The sequence below is a fragment of the Chelmon rostratus genome, chromosome 7 (assembly GCF_017976325.1).
Source record: "Chelmon rostratus isolate fCheRos1 chromosome 7, fCheRos1.pri, whole genome shotgun sequence".
Taxonomy (NCBI): domain Eukaryota; kingdom Metazoa; phylum Chordata; class Actinopteri; order Chaetodontiformes; family Chaetodontidae; genus Chelmon; species Chelmon rostratus.
Genome location: NC_055664.1, coordinates 17,088,654 through 17,101,463, shown reverse-complemented (window position 1 = coordinate 17,101,463; position 12,810 = coordinate 17,088,654).

The following is a 12,810-nucleotide window of genomic DNA, read 5'->3' as shown; positions in this document are numbered from 1 at the left end:
CTTTCCCATTCTTCAATCTCTCTCTCTCTCTCTCTCTGACTCTCTCTCTCTCTCTCTCTCTCTCTGTGTCTCTCTCTCTCTTTCTCTCTCATTTATATTGCTTCAGTCTGTGTTTCCCCTTTCTTTTTGTTGCCTCTATCTTGCTCTCTCTTTATCAGTTCATGTTGTTGGCGTTCCCTCATTCTCTGTTTGATTACTGACAGCCCGTGGTGCTTTGATCTCTGATATGGCAGATAAGGGTACAGGCTATGTGTGTGTGTGTGTGTTCATGAATCCATATACATGCACACACGTTTCTGCCCTGTTTCCCCTGGCCTTGATGTTGTACTACTGTTTGGACTGCAAATCCAATAGCCTTCAGTTTGAGCGATTAACGCGGGACAATGGCACCTCAGATAACATGAGTGACTCACTGGTTTTTGTATTAATCACACACTCTGACACAGTGTTTCCAAACATCACTGCACAATTGATATGAACAACAACAGCGCAATTTTATGCCAAAGAAGTCAGTCCACAGGTTTAGTGGCCACTGATAATGTCAGAGGTGGAAGCTGATTATTTACCCAACCCCGTGACTCATTAGCGGAGCGACCAGCTCAGCAGGACCAATGGACCAAAATGTTCCATGCTGCGACAGTAAACATAGATAATTTTGTTCCACACATGCAAGATTGACTGAGTTTGTGCTCGTCAATTCTAAAGAGAAATGTTAGACGAAAGTAAAGCATCAGTCATTTCAGCAGGTGCTAATTAGCAGGTGACAGCGCCATCTAGTCGCTGCAGGAATCAGACTTTTGTCCATCAGCTCCAAAGGAGATAATAGTTTGACATTATTATGGAGCCACAAAGTCCACAGAGGGAGGAGGTCAGGTCGATGGAAGGGTCAACAACACAGCTATATTTGACTTCGTAGACGGTGGGAGAACAATCAACATTGTTAGTTTTTTTTAACCATGACCACTATTGTTCCTTTACCTTCACCTTGGGTATTTTTAGCCACGTTGGCGGCTCTGCTGGTCGTTCTGTCTGACTTTGGTCCAGACTGAAATATCTCAACAACTGTTTGATGGATTGTCATGAAAGTTTTTACAGCTACTCATGGTCCCCAGAGGATGAAGCCCAATAGCTCTGATGATCTTCTGACTTTTCCTCTGGTGCCACCCAGAGGTTGACATTTGTGGTTTTCAGTTAATTATCTAAAGAACTATTTGCCACAAAATTTGGTGCAGGCATTCATGCCCCCCTACTTTTCATTTGTATCAGGTCAAAATTATGATTTGTTCAAGTTTATTGCCAAATACCAGCAAAAATAATAATAATATATATTATATATAATGACATTCCCATCAGCCTCATCAGTACTTTGTGTGCTGCTCAGCAAATATTACCATACTAGATAAACATTATGCTTAACATCTACATGCATCCTGACAGAAAGCAGAACCTCTCAGGCTGGAGGACTCTCTGTTCTCCTCTCTGCTCCATCCACTCACTGATAGACACATGAACTCTGGATCTGGACCCACAGAGGCTTTAGCGCTGCAGGCCCAGACCAAGCCAGCTGTTGGCAGATACGGGGCCAGTTATGTAAGCGTGTCCGTCTCTCCCCGTGAAGCCCGGCTCGTCGCCTCACCACGCTGTGCGTAAAGCTCTTTATCAGTGACTGAGATAACACCTGCAGAAGCGCTCCACTTCCATCTGGGTTCATCTTGTACTTCTGACGCACTTTTAGTTCGTCCCTGCTTCTTCTCTTGCACATTTTGTTGCAGGGTCTTAGACTTGTGCTCTCCTGCTCTCTCTCTCTCTCACCCTCTTTATCTTCCTCACTCTTTGGCAGTCTTTCTCTTGTCTTCTTTTGTTTCTTCCACACCCACGCTCACTCGCCTTTCCACCCCCCACTCTGCTCTCTTTCTAGAGCTGCCCTTTATCCTACTTCTGAATATCTGCATTCACTTTCCCAATCGAAGACAAAAAACAATGATTTATTCTTCAGGCTCTGGCCAGCAGAATGACCTTTACCTTCTCCTCTCTCCGCCCTCTCAGTCCCTTTCTTTTATATCTTTTTTCACTCTCCACCTCCAACTTTCTTTAAGTTTCAGGGTACGCTCACAAAGGATATTCATATTTTTTGTCATTTAATGACACACACATCCATGTTTACTCATTTTTCTTCTTTTAGTACACGTCTTAGTCATTCTCTGTAGTCCCAAACATCATAGTCACACTCCTCTTTAAACTATAAGGGTATTTACCAATCCATCCTCCAAATCCACTAACACACACACGCACACACTCCTGAATCTGCCCGACCGAGCAGTCTTTCATTCCCGACAGTGAGCTCACACTGAGGCTGTGTTTGTCCACTGAAGTCAAAAGCAGAGCTGCCCTCAATGATTGATTGCTCAGTGATTCCACACTAACAACACACACCGAAATCACAGTTGCAGCGCGTGCTCCACCGCTCAGCAGGTAACGAGCGCCCAGAGCGGATCACTGGATTGGCCCAAACAGCAGGTACCCTGACGTTCATCGCCGTCCCCCTCTTTCACCAGAGGATATAAATGCTTCCATTTTTAGTGTTTAATTGCGGAAGCCATTACTGGGATCCACAAAGACACAGCAGCCCTAACTACCCGCCGTGACCCTGCGACCTCAGCCCTAAGCAAGCTTTGAAACCTGAGAAAGCAGCCCTGACCTCTGACCTCCAGCATCTCACCTCCCACGGTAAGAGGAGCCCCCCCTCTCTCACCCCTCGGACAGGATGTGACCTATGAGAGGAGCTCTGTAGGAGGGCCTTGACCCCAGACACTGTCCAGACTAGATGTCTGGACCAATCTGATCTGAGACTGAAGGCAAGACCTGACAACAAGATGCAAGAGGTTCCGATAAGTGTTAGAAGAGCAATCTGTGTTTAGATCATGTCGTAGTTTATTTACTATCAATTACATCTACTACAAACAACTGCTGATTATTTTAACAGATTATTTTTGTGCTGTTTAAGATTTTTTTTAACTCTCTCTCCTACCTTTCAGCCAGTCCCATACGCACCATTTATTTCTAAATGTTACTTAAGTTCAGGAAGTTAGGTAACCAATCGCATGGCAATAAATTTTCGTTCCATGGTTCAGCAGTTGAAAGTAATGGATGAGACTTCTCTGCACTGTACTACCAGGCAATGATAACGTATCTTTGACAACGGACAGACATGATGTTAACTGTGATGGATTACGGATCTCAAGCAGGTTTCAAGTGACTGCGAGTTGAGTTTCATGACATTCTGAAATTAATGGAAACTAATGGCTGTCCTGCATGCAAGAGGAATTCATTGAAAACACTGTGGAATGAGGGAAAAGTGGTTTTATTTATGTAAACATACTTGTTTTTTATTACATCAGTGTTTTTAATTTTTTTAACTTTCCATTTCGACCCTTTTTTTTCCGCTTTCCCGTCCTCCACTTGACATTATAAATGTATCCACTCACTGTCGGTAACGTTTAGAAGAGCAAGCTCACTTTGTGATGCCACCGGGTAATGTGAGTTCACATCATCCGTTTGCTTTTGTCTCTGTATTTTGCTAAGGCTTTTCTCCTTAGTGCACCACTGAAAGGTAGACAAACCACCATCTAAGCTTCACTATTCAATTCAGAAAATGGCTTTGATGCTTTTGATGAGGTGTTTTTGTCCGATTCCTTTTCAGTTTGGACTGTTGATTCTTTTCTTTGTTGGTCTGCAGTGCGTCAGCCAACAAAACACCAGGAAGAGCTGAGTTGTTAAGAACAGAGAGAGGGTTTGGACGCGTTGGGAACGGGGTCATGACGTCTGGTGTGTGTCAGCACCAAAGCTGCTTTCACCACCAGAAGAATGAGAACAAAGACTGGCTGCAGGATTTCACTAAGTCTAAGTACCTACAGTTTAATACTATGATGTGTTGTTCTGGTAAATGGTTCAGTGGTTTAGTTTGGTGCAGCAGTTCTCATTATGAAGCTTCCTCTAAGTTGACTCTGTTCAGTATAGGTCTGTTGGTCTGTTATCTTAATGTTGGCCAGCTGAACCTCCAGACGAGTTGAGAACAGTGGTGGAAAGTTACACTGTTCTTAAGAAAGTACTTGTACTTCAGCATAGTACTTGTAGAGTTATGGCTAATTCAATCAGAACAGGCACAATTTGGTGTTGACCATGTCAATTAGGTAGCTGTATAGGGACTGAGCCTTATAAATAGCAGTCAGTCAGGGATCCCCTAGCGAGCCATAGATGGGGCCTAAGCACTGGTGGTGATGGGGTTGTTAAGATAAGATATCTTACTACTCTACAGCTGAAGTGATCAGTGGCTGATAGAAAAGCCTGCACACAGAAACCAGTGAAATCACTGGGCAACAGTTGAGAGATGGAGCCCCAGTGTGACGATTAACTAGGCTGACAGTTGTTTTCCTACATGAATTGGCATAAAAAGCTTCATTAGTTACTTTCCAGGTCTGTGTTTAACCTTGTGATCTACAATGTTTCCACTTTTCATGTAATGTTTTACTATTCAACAATCCACTAGTTATGTTGAACACAATATTGGTGACATTTTCTCTGATGTAAATGCAAAGAAGGGTCTATTGTGTTGATGGGACTGAAAGCTTGTCTCTGCTGTGTTTTTCTACCTGCAATCCCTGCAATGCACAGTTACACAGCAATTTAAATTCATGCCACAGAACATATTCAGATGTTGAAATGAGCATTAAGCATTAAGCACATACATCACAAATATGTACAATACATATAACTCTTCCAGCCAACTGCTCAAGCTGAAACAGGCTGGAGTTCTTCCACTTCATAGTAATTTTCCGTTTGGCAACAAGAAAACCCAATGTTACAGAGGTGCTTCCTTTCCCACAGCCATTATCAGAGACCATAGCATTCATTTTATTCAATTTTGCTGGGGTGATATGTGCAACCTTTTCATTTGAATGATCCTATAATGGACCCATTTTAGTATTATTGAAGTATTCCACATTCTTTGCCAATTGGCTGCAGAAAGGAGACCCCTCATGTCCTTCTCCCAGTAAAGCTGAATTCCTCTGAGCTCACAAGTTTATATATTCTAGAGACGAATGCTTTCCTGGTAACAACATCACATAACTTATCGTCTAAACCCTTCTCTGTCGCCACTGGCACTCTTTTATGCGTTTAATTATGGAGTATATTTGCTTGTAAAGTAAGAAGGAGCCATCTATTAGGTTATACTGTTGCTTTAGATTATTATATAATCCCACACCTGATGTTAGACCTCTGCCACCTGGTCAATTAAGGTATAATGCAGAACAGGGAAAGATGGGACAAAGAATCCCATAATTTTGACGGAATACTGCAAGAGAAATTAAAACTTGGACGATGGAGTTCTGCAGAAGGATTTGGATAAATCCAGAACGAAGCCAAAGCTGCGTTGTTATTAAAATTAGCAATAATTTCTCCCTCCAGCCATTTCCACTAAATCAAGGTTGCTATAACACCATGAGATAAGATATCTAGTGTTATAAGATAAATGATTGGTAAATGTCTGGAACAGCCAGACCACCCTTGTCTTGGCACTGAAAGTATCTTTAAGATGACTTTAGGTTTCTTACTATACCAACAGATTTTCCTGAAGCTACGTCCTTTAAATCTCGCTGTATCTCACTCTGAGATACAAGCTTCTAAAACTGATGTTTCTCCCAAATGCCCACATCTGTCAAACACAACCCCTCCAGTTTGTAATGCAGACTTTTTGTTAAAGTGTCTCGAGCCCACGCTGAGATAACCCTGACGGCATTGTCAACGTTATTTTTTCAAGCGTTGGAAATCTCGCTCCAGAGCCACAGAGGACATTATACAACTAATTTCACGTGATGAATAGAATAAACTGTGGTGTGTAAACTGAGCTTGATGTATAAAATCGATGAGTTGACCATTTACAAAAAGTTAATGCAGCAGTGATAACGGACTGCTGCAGAATGAACACTTTTACGCAAGTATTTTGCTGTTAATACTTATGTATTGTACCACTTTACCAGTAGTATTTCACTTTTGCCATCACTGGTTGTTGAAGTGAGTATAGAAAGCTTCATTGTCTCAGTCAAGGTTGAACAGCACACATGGTTGTTAATGGACACATGCTGGGAGTCAAACTGTGTGTGTGTGTGTGTGTGTGTGTGTGTGCGCGTGTGTGTGATCTCTCATATGGGACACTTGGCTGGTGGGAGTGAACCACAGAGAGACAAGAAGGGAGGCAGAGAGCACAGAATGAGATATAGGAGGTCTGGGAGAGACAACACAGAGCAGAGGGAGTGTGATACGAGTAAAAATGAGAGGGCGAATTGACGGCGAGGCCATTTTGCCTTCCGCCTGTGGGAAAATCGGTCACATGACGGCTGCAGCAGCCGACAGCCAAATTCAAGGAGAAGCCGTATTTATTGTTTTTAAGGTTTTCGTAAAAATGTGGATCATTTCCGAGGACAAAGTGAGGCTTTTAGTCCTGGTGGGATGGAGACAGAGAAAGAGATCGAATACCTCCTTGCGGCAGCCTCCTAATTGGTCTCATTACTGTGTAACTTCCTGGTGAATGCAGGCCGCTCTGACCTTGGCCTTTGAAATATAGACCCATGGCGTCTCAGAGCTCCCGGCCGAGGAAGGACTTGGAGGAACAAGCACTTTCTCTGTCAACCAGTGCATGCCTCTGTGTGTGTGTGTGGATTAATGTGAATGAGCATAATGTGTGTGTTCATGGGTGCGTCTGTGCACTCAAGAAAGACTGGGGGCATGTGTGGGAGTTAGTGGTCATTCATCTAACGTAAATCTGGTTCGCTGACGCAGAATCTCTTTCCACGTCCAGTTTGCTGCTGAAAATGAGTCCTGGTGTTCTGTGGATTAGACAGCCAGCAACAGTTTTTGCCTGTAACTTGTATTTTCCTGCGCTTCAGGGAATAAAACAGCAGCTCATACAGGAGCAGTGTGCATGGTTTCACTGCGTTTTCCTCTGCTGTCACACACAGTGGATGCATGTCATTTCCTTGAGTGAAGAGCAGGGAAAAGTCCCATAGGCCAGTTAATGCTGCTTCTCATACAAAACCCAGCGTGAGCAATCATTCACAACATTCTTCTAGATCACAAAATCCATCCATCTTTTCAGCCTTTGGTGTTCTCTTTCCTGTTCTCTCCCCCTTTTTCTCTCTTCTCTGCCAACCAACCATTATCTCCGTCCTTGGGCATAGTTGTGGTAAAGTTGAAGTGATAATTTACATTTAGGCTGTATGCTACTACTTCCTATATTCTGTACTTACTGCTCAATAATGTAATGTCAGTTCACAAGTCTCATCGCTCATCAAAATTTATCTGCAAAGCAAAACATGGACATTTGAGCATATTTGGAGAGTTTAAAATATTGCAGTGAGTAATGGAACAAGGAGGACGAGCCGCAGTGAGCTGCTGGTTGAAGAGTTGCAGGCTACGCACCTCCAACTCCTCGGCAAAGTAACCAACTCCCTTTACTTTACTGGGTGGAAAACTGCGTGTATGCAGCGTGAAATCACATTAAAGTTGTAATTAATATTGACTACGTGAGTTTGTTTGGCTGCACTGTGAACAAATACACCTTTTTGTGCTGAATTTCTGGCAGAGTAGAGGTTCAACGAGTGCTTCCTGTTGTATAAAACCCCACCCTGTGTCACCACCAGGAACAATGAGTTAAGTTCGTAAATAAACCAGGAATTAAATCTTTACTGAAATTATGTCGACTAAAACATAATTTATATGGTAATACCTTTCTCTCATAATGTTGCAAATTAGTAGTCTAGTATATAAATGTAATTTCAAGGGTTGCCTCAGCAGTGTGTCATGTCTCTTTAATTTGAATAACCATTATTTATTGCACTGCACTTTTTTTAACAAACAGGTTAGCAGACCTCCTGTCATTGTGGACGGCCTTTCTGTTCGCTTAATTACAATTCAGCTCATTCTCTATCTCATTAAATACTCATACTCATTCCCCAGTTTGCCTTAACAGTAGGTTATCCTCTGCATATCTCACATCTCCCCTGTCATTCACTGAGAAGAACACACTTATTCTCTGTGCTTCTTCTCTCTCATTTGGACCTGCTGCCATTCTGTGTGGCCGCCTGCTGCCTAAAATGAGCTCGGTGACTGCGTTGGCCAGCTGCTGCAGATGTCTCAGCGGGCCTATAGATAGAATCACCCTCGTCTTGCAGGCCAATCTCCCTGCTAAAATCAGCTCAACTACACACACACACACACACACACACACACACACACACTCACACACAGTGTAAATGTAGCACAGTCAGACAGCAAAGTGGATTTAAGGCTGCAATACATACCACACTACTCAAAAACATGCATGAGTGCCTGCTTACACAGCCTGATGCTTGATATTTTATAAAGTGATGCATTAAATCAGTTTTTACATTGTGGTGTATCTAATGCATTGCTAACCTGATTGTTGTCATTAGTATCACATTGCCAGGGAGTGAGTTCAAGTTCAGCTGGATAAGTCCAAGTGACACCTGACATCTGTTTAAACAGTGTTGTCATCAGGGCGTCTGTCTGCTGCTCCACCTGGGTCTGTGTGAGGAACACCGTGTTTTTATATGGTTCAGAATCTCTTATCTAAAATGTGACAATGAGCTTAATAGTTGGTGGAACAGAAACCAAAGAAAAACAGAGGATGTTATTAAAAGAACATGGGTGGGATGCTATTTATAATAAATATGACGCTCTTTGAATAGATGTTTTGTTTTCTTTAATGGAGGTGGGAGGGGGGTTTAGGGGTCAGCTGGTGGGAGTGAGGGGCAGGTTGATGAATGACATACAGTGTATCTGTGCCTCTGTCAAAGAGCCTTATTGATGAGTTGTGGAGCGTAGACGCAGACAAACAAGAGGTGTCATTCTCTTATCCAGACATGTCACAGCATGGAAAGACAGTATACTGTATGTCCACGCTTATGCATTGCTCTGTTCTTCCACCCCCATTACATAACCCACCCAAAACCTCACTGCAATGTACTATTCATCAACACACACACACACACACACACCCTCTAATGAACAATAGACTGACAGATGGACACAACCCACAAACTTCAGCAGAGAAAAGAAGACGTGCTGTACTTACTGTACGCATTGAAGCAGCACTTGCACATAATTTAAAACGTGGTTTATGGTGGTTTACAGCCTAAATGTATTAAACAGACTTTGCTCTGACATCTATCCAATAACAGCGCTCGCAGCTGCTTTCAGTCCCCTACTGACTGGGGAGTAAATCAGACACTAGAAACACCCAGTAACATAAATATAGAAAGATAAACAGACCCGACAAGCTGCTGGATGAGGCTGCGGTGTTATATAAAGCCGACGGCCTATTTAAGACATGCTGGCTAATGCAAATACTGTCTCAATGCTTCACCTGGAATTAGACATGCAACTACAGCAACCGACTCCTTACTACTGAAGAAAATATAGAAAGGAGGTCAGAAATGCAGCATGGTGACAGTGCGTATCTATGGGCTGATGGAAAGTGGGCAGGGTCGGATGAGGGCTGGTTTATGGTCTGCTGACTGACAGAAGCCCCGGGGCTGCAGACGGAGGGTATGACATAACAAGGGGATATAGAAAAAGTAAATGATGGGCACAATGGCGCAACTCCAGGAAAGACAACCTGAGCTCAGGGGACTGAAAGGGGCGTTTATGGAGAGGAGATAAAGGAGGATACGGGGGGGAGGGAAGCAGATGAGAGGGGATTGAGGGAACAGATAAGGAGGTGGGAGGTAGCGCAGAGGTTTTTTTAAAAATGTGTGGAAAGTCGGGTGGAGAGCGTTGAGAAGCAGAAGGAGATGAGTGTGTGTGTGTGTGGGGGGGGGGGCATTGTCATAAATCTTCGGCTAGTGAAACAGATAGAGGCAGTAAAAACTGTCCCAGGATGAATTGCTGTGAAATGCAAACTTCGGCCTTGTCAGTTACTCTGCAGCACTGACGTCAGAGTGTCTCAGTAAGAGGGAGAAAAGTAAATATCAGGTCGGTTTTGAAAGAGGTTTGGGAGGATTAGGCCTAACAAAGGACACCTGTTTACCATAGCTGCTGCTGCGCAAAGCTGTGAGGGCATTTACTGGAAGTCAAGCACACACACGCACACACACACACACACACACACACTCTTTGAAGGGTTATTAAGGTGAAACTAGTGGACTTTGTTCTTGTGTAGAACAGAGGGAGCCCCTTCCAACAGTGTAGATAAGACCATAGAGGCCTGTGTGTCAGTGTGATCATGGGAGCGTGTAATAAAAACAGCTCTGGAATGCCTTTAGATGTGCATTTGTTTATTTAAGCACACTGACACACACACACACACACACAACACACACCTGAGCAACTGCAGGGGACGCTCAGGTGTGGTGACGCAATTCAACTTGATCTCACTAGCGCACTCAACTCACTGTGATCACAGAAAAAAATAGAGGCCACCTTTTGATGGGATCCCACCAGCCGCAATGTCCATCAACGTGCTGACGTTCCGACCAATGAGCACTCAGTAGCTATGGGTCAGACCACATCCATCTTCGTTTTGATCTCAACTACACACAAGTCAAGTTTCATGACCGCATCTTGCACTGATGTGAGGCTATTGCACTGACAAAATCTGTCCACAGACAGACAACACCTGGCAAAGCATCCCTTTTTGTGGTAGTTGCCACTACAATAGGTATCACATTTTGCCGCGATCATGCACGCACACGCAGACTCTGAGGGTGGAAACAAAACCAGCCACACTGTCACAGCTGGTGATTACTGCGCAAGGTGTGCATGTGTGAATGTACGTGCATGCCAAACCAAAAATGTGTGATCAGACAGATTTTTTTGGCAAGTGAGGGCAGCGGAAACAAGTTTTGACGTATCACCAGTGCTTTAGGTGGGCCAGTACGCACCGGTACGGAGTACCAGCACTTCTCAATTTTAGCCTCTAGCGTACCGTAACTTTTTAGCCCATAGTACCCTCTTTTGTTGTATTTCTTTCTTGCACTTTGTGAAACCCCTCTTTGTGATACTTAAAGTGATACTTAAAGCACTGCGTATCACCACCTTTTAAGATGATATGATAGACTGGTTAACAAACAGCTGCTACACATCCAGCAGTTGTGGAGCAACATTATCATTCATTTGGACACCTGATGAATGTAAGTCTAATATTTACTCTTTGGTCTCTACCAACTCCTGTGTCCTATGTTTACCTGCTAATCGCTAACTGTGGCTGCCTGCTGTTAGCTGCTGAGTGGGTAGCGTTCAGAGGTTTTAGAGCTTTTTGGCTGAAAACAGCTGCTGTAGCTAAAAAGGGAAGCATGGACTGATTGAACTTTGCGGTAAAGTTGAAGGCTGGACAGTGTTAAACAATGAGCTGAAATTCACTATAAAGCTCCATAAATGAACATTTTCTCTTTGTGCAACAAATAGTGGAAATGGGAAGAAAACAAAATATTGCGACAATGTTTTTGCACTTGTGTGAGGTGGAAAAGTTGGTGTATCGCAGACAGTGAGATGCAACAAAGTGCAGTCTCTGTGATTGATCATGACATAAATAAAGCATGTGACTTAAATTTCCCCTTCAATGAAGAGATGAATGCTGGAACTAAAATTAATTCATGAAACAAGTATATCATATTTATTTTATTATGTCATCTTGTTACACCCTCATCTTGTGTGGTGGCTTAATGGCGCCGAACTGGAGAATTAGAGCAACCAGCTGTTTATTCTGAAGTGGCCAACTCCTAATATTCACTAAATAGAAACCAGTTTTCTGAAAATGTCTTTAAAATTTCCACTACATTGGATAGAAACCTGACTATTGTCACATTGTTTTCACACATGCAAAAAATATAGATTACAGCATCTTAAACAGAACTTGTTGGATTGTCTAACAGCGTCTGGAAGCTCCTCTCCTGTGGCAGAATGACTTCTCTGACCAGATAATCACAAGATTCATCTACAAGACTACAAAGACGCATGAAGATGGCAGAGAAGTATTGGAGAGGCAGTGAGATATGATGGCAGATGAGTGAGGTCATTTGAAGGAGGTATAAATACTTTTGCCTTGAGATGTGATCTAATGTAAATTTCTCTTTGGAGATTAATAAAGTATCTATCTATCTTGTGATCAAATCTGGTCATCTGAGTCATCTGACCATATTGAACCCTTAAACAACCAAAATCTGAAAGCTCCCACTGAAATGCCAAAGTGCAAACACAAACTGCCACAAACTCATTATCTCTTTAATCCTATTTAAATAACAAAACTGTGCAACAAAGCCAAAATTTGTTTCTATTTCTGTTGTCTGAACGTGCAGAAAGTTGTGATTTGATTGCCGCACCGTGAAAGTTGATCTGAGTTGATCAAACCACTGTTTCATAATCGCAAAGTCATCTGACGTTGTTACACAATGAGAATGAGAGTCCAAATAAGGGGGGCAGGTTCCTGCAGAAGAGGCGGTGATTAGTCCTGATCCTGGTTCAGACTAAAATAAACCTGCATCTTGTGTTCGCTGATACTGATCACTGAGTGGCTTAGAGGTGATGGTTACACTTGTCCTCTTAACTTCAAGACTTTTTGCTGGGAGGCTGAGACTTAGGGAGAAGGATGTCTGTTCAAGTTGAACCATCTTAGTCATGACATGCTCTGTTGACGGCCATCACTCCTTCACATTTGTCCCCTGACTCCCAGAGGAGTACGGGGAAGGAGGGCTGGAGAGAGATTACACACCCCTGCAGGGCCAATGAGGGCAAATA